At 44.8% G+C, this 12,967-nt stretch overlaps 1 protein-coding gene and 1 pseudogene across 2 annotated transcripts in view; one reads left to right on the top strand and one right to left on the bottom strand.

Moving 5' to 3' along the window:
* Positions 1-12,967, bottom strand: part of LOC144697499 (uncharacterized) — a 194,235-nt gene that overhangs the window by 116,608 nt on the left and 64,660 nt on the right. The window lies entirely within an intron of this gene.
* LOC144697561 (uncharacterized) overlaps positions 3,099-12,967 on the top strand; it is a 108,642-nt pseudogene continuing 98,773 nt past the window's right edge. The window contains exons 1-2 of the transcript XR_013580387.1: positions 3,099-3,280; positions 4,807-6,092. The product of XR_013580387.1 is annotated as an uncharacterized LOC144697561 (transcript). The remainder of the gene's footprint in view (positions 3,281-4,806; positions 6,093-12,967) is intronic.

Below are 12,967 nucleotides of genomic sequence, written 5' to 3' on the forward strand. Positions count from 1 at the left end.
TTTCTATAACATACTGTTTGAACGAAATTAGCTTCCAACTGAAGGTTTAATGGTTTAAGGCCACCAAGGGTAAAGTAGACTCCCTGTCTTCCTGCTTCTACTTATATTACTGACATCGTTCTGTTTTGTGTGCTTTGGCTACCAAGGAAATCTTGCCCAAACTTTGCCAGTTCTGCTGTTATTCAGTAAGTTTCCACACAAATAGATTTATGAATATTAATTTCAAAAAAGCGAGAAAATTGAGGAAACATGTGCATAATATCCAACCGATTAGAAAGATTGGGTTCAAAGCAACGAATAGAAATTGATTCTCTAATTGCATATACCGAACTAGAACACACCGTCACACCAAGTGAATCCACTGTCTGTTTAAATGTTGCTCAGTGGTGGGATTGACATATGAGGGTAGATTGAGTTGGTTAGGATTATATCCACTGGAGTTCAGAAGAATGAGGGGGGATCTCATAGAAACCTATAAAATTCTAACAGGACTAGACAGGGTCGATGCAGGAAGGATGATCCCAATGGTGGGGGAGTCCAGAACCAGGGGTCACTGTCTGAGGATACAGGGTAGACCATTTAGGACAGAGATGAGGAGAATTTTCTTTACCCAGAGATTGGTGAGCCTGTGGAATTCGCTACCACATAAAGTAGTTGACGCAAAAACATTATATGCTTTCAAGAAGGAATTAGATACAGCTCTTGGGGCGAAAGGGATCAAAGGATATGGGGGGAAAGTGGGAGCAGGCTATTGAGTTGGATTATTAGCCATGATCATAACGAATGGCTGAATGGCCTACTCCTGCTCCTATTTTCTATGTTTCTATGTAAACTTCAATCTTCCTCCACTGTGTAACGTGTGGGAACTGAATCAATAAACAGTCTCCAATTAAATAAACACAGAAAGTTTCAATCCCCTCTTGCAACTTATCAACCTGTTGTTATTTTCTGTACCATTTACCATGCGGATATATAATGAAAGTAAATAAAGTTTGCAATGGTAAAAATGTGATTTCAGTGAACTGAACCACATTGACACACACAGACGTATAAACCAAGAGTGATAGAGGGCAAGTTTTTCTCTAAGGAGAGGCAAACTTTCAGAAAGCAAGGATGCCACTAATTGGCATGGCTTTGTTCCATTTCTGACTGCAAATTCTGTGATTGCTTATGGATGAACAGAAACGAAGGAACATAGAAGTAAAAGAGGAAAAACAGACAGGAGTGTCTGGAAGGTCTTGACTCCATTTAGCCAATAATTAATTCTGGAGGCACCAAAAGGAAGGAACACTGAGCAGCGCAGTTGGCAGGATGCAAACCTGTGTGGGCAGATCCCAGCGGAGTTAGAATTCATCGCCTTAATCAGTCAACCATGACTGGAGACCGTACACTTGGTGTAAATGTTGTTCATGTAAAATCATGGAATCGTTACAGCAGAGAATGAGAGCATTCAGCCCCACCTATTCCCAGTCATCCTGCAATCCCTACAGCCTCCCTTGTTCTTATTACCAAGACTACCACGTCATATGTCAAATGCCCCAAGTCTATCCTAAGGGATTTGATGAAATGTCTGAAAGGACAAAGCAACTGAAATTTTGGCAGTGATGAGATTCAAATCCACGACTCGATAAAAGCTGCAGCCTAAATCCAGCGCCTTCAACCACTCAAACACGCTGCTGCTGGCAATATGATAGTAACCATTGCCTTGTGTAGATCAAAACAAATAGGAACAGGTATAGAAAATTTTGTTGCTCAATCCCTCTCACAGTACCATAAAATCAGAACCAAGGCAACACCACATATAGAGGTCATTCAGTCCAGGTGAGGAGAATATCGGCCATTCAGCTCCTTGATCCTGCTCTGCCATTCAATAAGATCATGGCTGATCTGGTTATGGTCTCAACTCCTCTTTCCTGTCTGTCCATTCCCATGTCCAACGCCCCCCACCACCACGCTGCCCCCCATAACCCTCGACTCGCTTGTCTATCAAAAATCTGTTTAATTCTGCCTTGAATAAATTTAATGACCCAGCCTCCACTGCTTTCCAGGGAACATTCCTCAGACTAACGACCCTCTCAGAAAAAAAAAAAATCTCTTCATCTCTGTCTGAAAAGGGAGACCTATTACTCTTCTGGAAACTAACTCACCTGGTCCTACTCCCCGCCTTTTCCCTGGACATGCTGCAGGTTTTGGTCCAATTCCCTTTTGAAAACCACGACTGAATCTGCCTCTGCCACACTCTATCTAACCCAGCCACCGGCTTCATCCCTCCCTGCTCACCGGGTAGTTTCTCACCCAATAAACAGCCACCGCACGACTTGGTGCGACCCTGGGAGTTTCTTATTGAGAGTTTGCGGACTCCACTGGGTATTTGTGAAGCCTCACCTCCACTCAGCCACCGCCATTCCTCCCCATTTACTCTGCCCCTCTATTCCTCTCCTAGCACTCGGCCTCTCCAGTCGTCCTCACTCACTCGGCCCCTTCAATCCTCCCCACCCACCGGCTCCATTCACTCGCCTCGAAAACCTGCTGCTCAGCTCAATTTAGAGCCCGCAATGCCTATGCTCCTGGCAGAGTCCTGTACTGTGCCTGGACGGGGAAATCCTGCAGTGAGGATAGGGCACATTCTAACCCGCAGTGAAGGCTGGGTAGGATCACCGCCGTTGAAAGGCCAGGTGGTTGAATAGAAAATTATGTCTTGTGATCCGAACACAATGAAGCCATTAGGCCAAGACACACAATGATTTTTTAAAGTCACTTGTTCATTCCAGCTGCTGAGACTCCAATGGGTTCACATCCAACGGTTGGGGTTTATTCTGCTGTTGATTACTCCCAGAATAGAAGTGGAGGTTTCATGCACTTTGGTTGCTGGAACAAATTATTCAGTAATTCTACATATTATCTCCATGGCTCCAATTGTATTCGGAGTGGAAAACATAATTCTCTATTTAACCCATTACCCTTTTCATGGCTGGGGTCTTACCCAACATTCGCGGCGGGATAGAATGTGCCCAATCTTCATCACTGCGCAGGCGCAGTGGGGTGTTGGGAATAGAGCATGCGCAGAAGGTCCAGGCTAGCGCACGCGCAATCTGGATGCTGCAGTTGCGGGGAGGCGGTTATCTCCACTCGGTAACTCGAGAGAAACGGCCGATTGTAGGAGGAATGAAGGTGGCCTAGCGGGTGGGGAAGATTCACAAACACCCAGTGAAGCCGCCAAACTCCAAAGGAAAATCCCGGTCCCGCGGTTACACCGAGCGGGTCGGCGGTTGTTTATCGGGTGAGAAGCTGCCTGGTGAGCGGGGAGGGTTGAAGCCGGCGGCTGGGTTAGACAGGAGGGTTCACAAACACCCGGTGGAGACCCCAAACCCCCAGTAAGAAGATCCCGGGTCCGGGTTTGAACTGGCAGCAGCTGCTCGAAGTTTTTCCGCTGACAGGCCCAGGGGTCAACGGCCGCCATCTTTATAGGGGCCAGTGTGCGGCGGAGCGCATGCGCGATCACGGAGGACTCAGCCCCGCCCCTCATTCACTCCGATTGGCTGGAGGACCAGCCGCTGCCGCTCGGTCCTCCAGCCCCGCCCCCTTCCTAAACAAAAATAGCTGGAAAAACTCTGCAGGTCTGACAGCATCTGCGGAGAGGAAACAGTTAACGCTTCGAGTCCGTGTGACTCTTCATCAGAACTAAAGAAAAATAGAAGAGGTGAAATATAAGCTGGTTTAATGACGGATGGATGGGTGGGACATGTAGAGCTGGATAGAGGGCCAGTGATAGGTCACAGAGAGAAACAGCACAGAAACAAGCCCTTCGGCCCATCGTGTCCGTCACTGCCAAAGCCCCGATCTATTCTAATCCCATTTTCCAGCACTTGGCCCCTAACCCTGTAAGCTGTGGCGTTTCAGGTGTTCATCTAAATCTTCTTAAATGTTGTTGCCTCTACCACCCCCTCAGGCAGTGAGTTCCAGACTCCAGACTCCAACCACCCTTTGGGTGAAGAAAACTTCCTCAAATCCCCTCTAAACCTCCTGCCCCTTACCTTAAATCGATGACCCCCTGGTTATTGACACCCCTGCTAAGGGAAAATGCTACTTCACTTCCACCCTATCTATGCCCCTCATAATTTTGTATACCTCTATCAGGTCCCTCCTCAGCCTTCTCTGGTCTTAGTAAAACAACCCCAGCCTATCCAGTCTCTGTTCACAGCTGAAACTCTCCAGCCCAGGCTATATCCTGGTGAATCTCCTATGCACCTCTCCAGTGCGGCCGGAGCTGGAGCCAGAGATGCTGTCAATCACTCCCCAGTCATTTTGAGCTCGAGCAAGAGCAGTGCGGAAACTCTGGGAGGTGGGTGGGGAGGATTCAGAAACACCCGCTGGAGGCAGGAAACTCCCAATAAGAACCTGCAGCTCTGGGGCTTTTCACCATGAACAGGCCCAGGTTAACAGCTGCCATCTTGATTCAGCAGCGAGCTTTGCGCATGCCCGACTATCCTGGTGAAACGAGAGTAGGCGGGGCTTTAGGGACCCAGTGACCAGGAGAAAAAATTATTGATTCATTGATTTTATTCTCACTCTGCACATGGGTTTGAGAACTGAACTGAACCAGTGCAGATAGAGGGAGAAAACTGGGAGTGGAGGAAATATATGGGGGAGAAGGTATGATGGGTTTGGAATTTAGCACAGGAAATGGGAGAGTGTTTGGGCCGAGGGTTTGCAGCTTTGGGAAACGAGAAAATAAAAACTAGAATTGACTGCTCTGAATTCCTATTCTGTACTTACAGTGATTATTTTTGTAAACTCTCTTTACAGGTCTTAGAAGGGAAGGATTTGGAGATGCGCACTGAAACTAAACATGTTGGTTGAGTCAATCGGTTATCCAGAACCTGAATACCATCGACCTCTGAAGGTGGAAGGGAAAACGTTCGTCCGTTTTGTCTCCAAGAAAATAATTGAAACATAAATGTGACTGGACAAGCATCGAGACACGTATACCCGAGTGAGAGTGTTTCAGTGCACAGACTGTGGAAGGAGCTTTAACTAGTTACACAGCCTGGACAAACATCATACCATTCACAGCAGAGAGAAACTGTCACCTGTTCTGTGTGTGGATAAGGTTCCAATTGATTGGATCACCTGTAGAAACACAAAGACATTGGCACCATGGAAAAACCTTGGAAATGTGAGGACTGTGGTAAAGGATTCATTTACCCATCCCGGCTGGAATACCATCGACGCAGTCACACTGGGGAGAGGCCGTTCACCTGCTCCAAGTGTGGGAAGGGATTCACTCAGAAAACCTCCCTGATGTTACACCAGAGAATTCACACTGAGGAGAGGCCCTTCAGCTGCACTTACTGTGGGAAGAGGTTCAGGTATTCATCCACCCTCACTACACACCAGCGAGTTCACACTGGGGAGCGACCGTTCACCTGCTCCATGTGTGGGAAGGGATTCACTCAGTCAGCCAGCCTGCTGAATCACCAGCGAATTCACACTGGGGAAAAGCCGTTCACCTGCTCTGTGTGTGGGGAGGGTTTCACTCGGTCATCCAGTCTTTGGTCACACCAGCAAATTCATACTGAGGAGAAGCCTTTCAGCTGCACCTCCTGTGGAAAGAGTTTCGGGCATTCATCCACACTCGCTGTACACCAACGTACTCACACTGGGGAGAGACCGTTCACCTGTTCTGTGTGTGGGAAGGGATTTACTCAGTCATTTGACCTGGTTAGACACCAGCGGCTTCACACTGGGGAGAGACCATTCACCTGCTCCGTTTGTGGGAAGGGATTTGCTCGATTATTCAGCCTCCAGTTACACCAGCGAATTCATACTGAGGAGAGTCCATTCAAGTGCAGTACCTGTGGAAAGAGTTTCAGACAGTCATCTGTCCTCATTGAACACCAGCGAATTCACACTGAGGAGAAGCCATTCAGCTGCACTTCCTGTGGAAAGAGGTTCAGACATTCTTCTGCCCTCACTGTACACCAGCGCACTCACACTGGGGAGAGGCCGTTCACCTGCTCCGTGTGTGGGAAAAAATTTGCTCAGTCATTTGATCTGGTGAGACACCAGCGAATTCACACTGGGGAGAGACCGTTCACCTGCTCCGTGTGTGGGAAGGGATTTGCTCGGTTATCTGGCCTTCAGTCACACCAGCAAACTCACACTTAGAAGAGCCCATTCAGCTGAAATATCTGTGGAAAGAATTTCAGACAGTCATCTAAGCTGACTGTACACCAGTGAATTCACATTGAGGAGAGACCATTCACCTGTTCCGTGTGTGGAAAGGGATTCACAAGGTCCTCCAACCTGCGGACTCACCGGTGAATTCATAAATGACTGTGGAGTTGGATTCTGCTTCTGTTAATCACATCCAGGATTGATAGTCTGACAATAATTAGGTTTGTTCCTGCTGATGTTAACAGCCGTATAACTGGCTGGAGTTTAATATCCTGGATCTGTCACTGATTTTCTGGACTGCAGTGTCCCTTTTTAAAAGCACCATCTGTGATCTTTTCCTTAATTCAATAACCCATGACAGGGAACGCATTTATAATAAAATTATTAACTTTTACTTTATCCTAAATTTATCTTTGGTACGAACTCTACAATTCAGTGTCTGAGAGGTTCCACTGATTAACATCTCCAATTAGAAAGTGCTGATTAATCCTTGCTGACAATTCTTACTGACTTGTACATTACTCACAGTGACACCTCCGTATTGTAATTAAATTATCAAGGAAGATAAACAAAATAGTGAAGTATTTTACAGGTAGATCAATGAAAGCTTCATCAGTCAATGTTGATGTTGCTGAATCTTGGAAGTCACTGAGTTCAATCATTTCTGACCCAGCAGCAGCAACATTTGGTAAAGGTGGAACTCACAACAAAGACTGGTTTGAGACCTACTCAGCAGAGATGAATCTGTCATTGAAACAAAAAGCAAACCCAACCCGATTACAATATAAACCCAACAGCTAGAACACTGTGTAACTTGAAAGTAGCTGAGACAGTTGTGTAAAAGACAGGGAGATACTTTGCAAATAAACACTGGATCAGCCCATGTCAAGAAACCCAAACTGCCTGTGACAATGGAAATCTACGTGCTGTGTATGATGGGATCAGGAGGGCGCTTGGTCCGACCATCACCAAAGTTACCCCCTGAAATCAGCAGATGGTGAAGTTATCACCCACGGAAGTAAGCAGATGTCCCACAGGGTTGAACTTTACTGTGAGCTGGACTCCCATGAGAAAGACATATCCCAGTCTCCGTTGACTCTCTCCTGCAGCTTTCTGTCATGGTTGAGTTGGATGATGACCCTCATCACTTGAGCTCAAAAAGGCCATTAATTGCTTAGCAAGCAGATAGGCACCCGGCAAGGATGGAATTCCAGCTGAACTGCTCAAGCCCAGAAAGTCCCATCTACTGTCGCACCTTCATGAGCTCCTCCTTCTCCTTTGGGATGTAGGATCCTTTCCACACGACACGTGTGATTGAAGAATGATCACAATGTACAAAAAGAAAGGTGACAGAGGAGATTGCAACAACTACAGAGACATCTCACTCCTCAGCATCACAGGGACGACCTTCACTAGGGTCATGCTTAAAAGACTTCATCTACTTGCAGACCGAGTGTATCCAGAAGCACAGTGCGGTTTCTGTGCTGGCAGATCTACAGTGGACATGATCTTCTCCATACACCAGCTACAAGAGAAGTGAACAATTGGGATTGAATCTAAAATGCTGCCAGCTTCTGTGCTGAGAAAAGTGAAAGGTTATAATTACTGAGTGAAAGTGAACCTTTAAGTATGAATTACAATGAACTTGTACAATTGTAAAAGACATCGAAAAGTTTGATTCCCTAAAGCTAAGCTTCAGCCTTGAGGTTATGATCTGGAGCTCACAAGCTGTGGGAAGCTCCACCCTCTTTAACTCTTTTCAGTCTTGGAAGGTTGAAGCTCCTTTTGCCTGTGAAAGTGAACTTTCTCAGTTCTATTTTTCTTCAGTTTTATTACCGTCATTTGGAAAGGAAGAAAGAAGAAAATAATAACATTTTGGAAAAGCTGAGAAAAATAACAAGAGACTTGGAAAAATAAAGATTGAAATGGGGTTTGGTTCATCCTTGCTCTGAAAATGAAGTTATATAAAGTTGACACAAGTGTGCACATTTGAGAATATTTCTTCAGCCCCTTTGCTAACAAGCTGAGAAGTTAACCCTTTCCACTGAAGCATGGTGACAATTTAAACAAAAGGCTTTTCTTTATAAACATTTGGCTTCATCCCATTTGTTATTGTTCAGGACAAAGTGCCTGAGAACAGGAGATATAGGAGTGATCTACAATCTGATTGCAAGTATCTGTACTTCTGTCTGTGATCTACAAACACCATATTATGTGAGTATTAAATGGGACAATATAGTTCCTCCAGCGCTCCTGAATGAGATAGAATAGTAATTCATGGAATGATGCATATAGAATAAAATATAGAGAAAATCACACCACCAGTTGGGAATTGGAATAATTCACCTGGGTATAGTTCAATGGAATAGTTCAATCTAATGTACATGTACATTCTAGTTAAAGTCAGGAAAGAGTAGATGAGAACAGTAAACAGAGATTTCTCTTGGTGATGTTTGTGTCCTTGCCTCTGTATTTAAAAGAAACAGAATTTCATAGTCTGGCCACTATCCAAGGCATCAAAACAGTGCAGGGTTAGATCAGCAAAGATCTTCAGACAGACACCCCATTGATATTTTGATAAGATCACCTGAAAGGCCAAGAGTAGATTGCATAGGTTCGCACATGATATTGGGATACAGCGTGAGTGTGCAGATGTGATATGTTCCATGTGGTGTAATTAACATGTGGAAATGCATGGTGACCCTGTACTGAAGAACAGGTCCCAGACATGCTCAGCTACTTGACAACAGAACAACATGAAGTGATTATTGTGGAAAATTGAATGAGACATTTAAATCATCAAGACATTAACACACACTCCATAGTGAAACTAATTATAAAGCAATCAGCATTGAATTAAACACACTCGTATCTATCAGAGGGAATGAAGTTAAATTGAAGAGGGAAATAGAATTCGGATTTAGAAAATATCCACAAGGTGGATGCTGGTGAACAGAGCTGGAGAATCTTTAAAATCCGTGCGTGAACTTTTGTTTGAACCAGATATATTTACGACATGCCAATAATTTAGATTGTGAGAGATGATTGACAGGTGGGGTGGATGAATCTAAGTCGATAGTTATCAGATTTTAGTGGAAAAGTTTTGACATTTACTCTTGGTGGCAGCTCAAGGGTTTGTGTTGCTGATTATAATCATTGTAGTAGCTTTAGTATGTTATCTATGGTTTGCCATCAAGAAATTAGGAAAACAAGCTCGTAGCTTAGAAATAGTGAGGTTAGTCAGAAATCAATTGTGAGAAATCAATAAGGATTTTCCCTTCTCAAGCTGGGGAGATCTGTAAGAAATCATTGTCCAATCACTTTATAAAATCTCCTGAAATGTACTGAATATTATAGGAATAGCTCTGTTCCTCTCGCTTAGGAATAAAGATTTCTGGCTTTGCGAACATAGGACAACATATCCCAATGTTACCTCATAGGGATGGACTCGGTAGTTAGGGAACGGAATTTGTAGTGGTGACTGAAGACAATGGCTTTGATCTTCCCAGTTCTTAAAAGGAGCAAATTTCTGCGCATCCTGTATGGGATGTGGGATAAACGGTTTGATAATTTAGTAACAGTGGAGGAATGGAGAGGGATGGTGGTGAGGGAGAGCTGGGCTTTGTCAGTTTACATGTGAAAACTAACACGGTGCTTTTTGGATGATGTCACCTCGTGACTGCACTTGTGTCAAATAAGGTCCCTTGATGGCCTGAACCCAGTCCCACAGTGAAAACATCTGAACGCTCTCCCATCAGTGTGAACACGATGATGGGACATCAGAGTTTTACAGCACGGAAAGAGGACCTTCGGCCCATCGTATCCACTCTGGTCATCTACCCTCATCCCATTTTCCATCACTTGGCCCGTAGCCCTGTAAGCTGGAGCTTTTCAAGTATTCATCTAAATAGTCCTTAAATGTTGTGCGGGTTCCTGCCTCTCCCACCCTTTCAGGCAGTGAGTCCCAGAGTTCCACCCTCTCAGTGAAAACATTTTTCCTCAAATCCCCTCTAAATCTCTTGCCCCTTACCTTAAAACTATGCTCCCTGATTATTGACCCCTCCACTAAGGGGAAAAGTTTCTTCCTATCCACCCTATCTATGCCCTTCTTAATTTTGTACACCTCTATCAGGTCCCCACTCTGCCTTCTCTGCTCTAAGGAAAACAACCCCAGTCTATCGAGTCTCTCTTCACAACTGAAACTCTCCAGCTCAGGCAACATCCTGGTGAATCTCGTCTGCACCCCCTCCAGTGCAAACACATCCTTCCTATAGTGTGGCGACCAGAACTGCACACAGTATTCCAGATGTGGCCTAAGTAATGTTTTATACAGCTCCGTCATAACTTACCTGTTATATATTCAATGACTTGGCTAATAAAGGCAAGTATCTCATATGCCTTCTTAACTACCTTATCTGCCTGTCCTGCCTTCAAGGATCTATGGACATCATCTCTGAACTTACTGATCATACCTCCTACATTCATGTCTAGATCATCAATGTACACTACAAACAGCAAGGGACCCAGCACCGAACACTGCGGTACGCCATTGGACACAGGCTTCCGGTCACAAAAACAACCTTTGACTGTCACCACCTGCCTCCTGACACTGAGCCAAATTGCCCTGGATTCCATGGGCTCTTAACTTCTTGACCAGTCTCCCATGCGAGACCTTGTCAAAAGCCTTACAGAAGTCCATGTAGACTACATTAATTGAACTACCTTCATCTGCATACCTAGTCACCTCCTCGAAAAATTCAAATTTGTTAGACATGATCTCCCCTGACAAAACCATGCTGACTATCCTTGATTAATTCTTGCCTCTACAAGTGGGGATTAATTCTGTCCCTCAATGCTTTCCAAAAGTTTCCTTACCACTGATGTTAGACTCACTGGCCTATAGTTCCCTGGTTTATCCCTACCATTCTTCATGAATAATGGCACCACATTAGCTGTCCTCCAGTCCTCTGGCACCCCTCCTGTGGCTAGAGAGGATTTGAAAATTAATGTCAGGGCCCCTGCAATCTCCTCCCTTGCCTTGCCTCCCACAGCACCTGGGATACATCTCGTCTGGGCCTGGGGATTAATCCACTTTTAAGGCCCAATAAAACTGTTAATACCTCCTCCCTCTCAATGCTAAGTTGTTCAAGTATATCACTGTCCCCCTCCCTGATTTCTATACCTACATCATCCTTCTCGACAGGTAATACAGATGCAAAGTACTCATTTAAAACCTCACCTACATCTTCTGGCTCCTTACACAGATTGCCACTTTGGTCCTTTATGGGCCCTACTCTTTCCCTGGTTCTCTTGTCCCAAATATACTTCGAAAATGCCTTTGGGTTTTAACTTATTTTACTCAGCAGTGTTTTTCATGCCCCCTCTTCACTCTCCTAATTCCTTTTTTAAGTAGCCCCCTGCACTTTCTATACTCAAGGGCTCACGCTGTTTTGTGCCCTCGGTATCTACCATAAGCTTCCCTTTTCTTTCCTTATCTAATCCTGTAAATTCCTCAACATTCAGGTTTCTCTGGACTTGTTGGTCCCACCCTTCACCTTTACAGAAACATGTTGGCCCTGCACTCTCTCTATTTCCTTTTTGAATGACTCCTACTGCTCTGATGTAGATTTTATTACAAGTAGCTGCTCCCAATCCACTTTGGCCAGATCCTGTCTTATCATATTAAAATTGGCCTTCCCCCAATTCAGAACTTTTATTTCCGGTCCATCTTTGTCCTTTTCCATAACTATTTTAAACCTTACTGAGTTATGGTCACTATCACTGAAATGCTCCCCAACTGACACTTCTACCACTTGCCCAGCTTTAAAACGCTCTCCTAGATACATTTTAAGAATTCAGCCCCCTCTAAACCTTTCACACTTTGTCTATTCCAGTTAATATTGGGAAAGTTGAAATCCCCTAGTATTGTCACCCTATTATTTTTACACTTCTCTGAGATTTGCCTACATATTTGGCCTTCTATCTCTCCCTGACTGTTTGGGGGTCTATGGTACACTCCCAACAATGTGATTGCCCCCTTTTTATTTTTAAGTTCTACCCACATGGCTTCATTTGAGGAATCTTCTAAGATACCATCCCCCCTTACTGCAGTAATTGACTCCTTGATCAATATTGTGACACAACCACCTCTTTTACAACCCCCCGCACCCCCCCTCCCCTCCTGTCTTGCCTGAAGATTCTATACCCTGGAATATTAAGCTACCAGTCCTGCCCCTCCCTCAACCATGTCTCCGTGATAGCAATGATATCATATCCCCATGTGTTAATCAACATCCTCAACTCATCTGCCTTACTCGCAACACTCCTTGCATTAAAATAAATGCCATCCAGCCTTGCTATGTTCCCTTGTGCCTTAACTTGATGATGTACACTCTACCTTCCAGACTGACTTGTTTTTTCTTATATACCTGTCTGTATATCACCCCTACTATACCTCGACACGGTATCCCACCCCGGTGCCAAATTAGCTTAAACCCCTGCCAACAGCACTTGCAAACCTGCCCACAAGGTTCCCCACACCTTTTAAAGCACTTCTCATACCCTGGTCCTTCAAAAGGTCTCTAGCCATTGTGAATGTTGTCCCAGCAGGTGGGATGATGTCCTGAACCTTTTAACGCACTGTAAGAAACTGAATGGCCTCTCCCCAGTGCGAATTCACTGTGTTTCAGCAGGTCAGTCCAAAGAGACATACATTTCTTTTGAACAAAAACAAAAGTACCTAGAAAAACTCAGCAGGTCTGACAGCATCTGCGGAGAGGAACATTTTGAG

Source organism: Cetorhinus maximus, chromosome 23 (assembly GCF_964194155.1).
Source record: "Cetorhinus maximus chromosome 23, sCetMax3.hap1.1, whole genome shotgun sequence".
In the NCBI taxonomy this organism is placed as follows: Eukaryota; Metazoa; Chordata; class Chondrichthyes; order Lamniformes; family Cetorhinidae; genus Cetorhinus; species Cetorhinus maximus.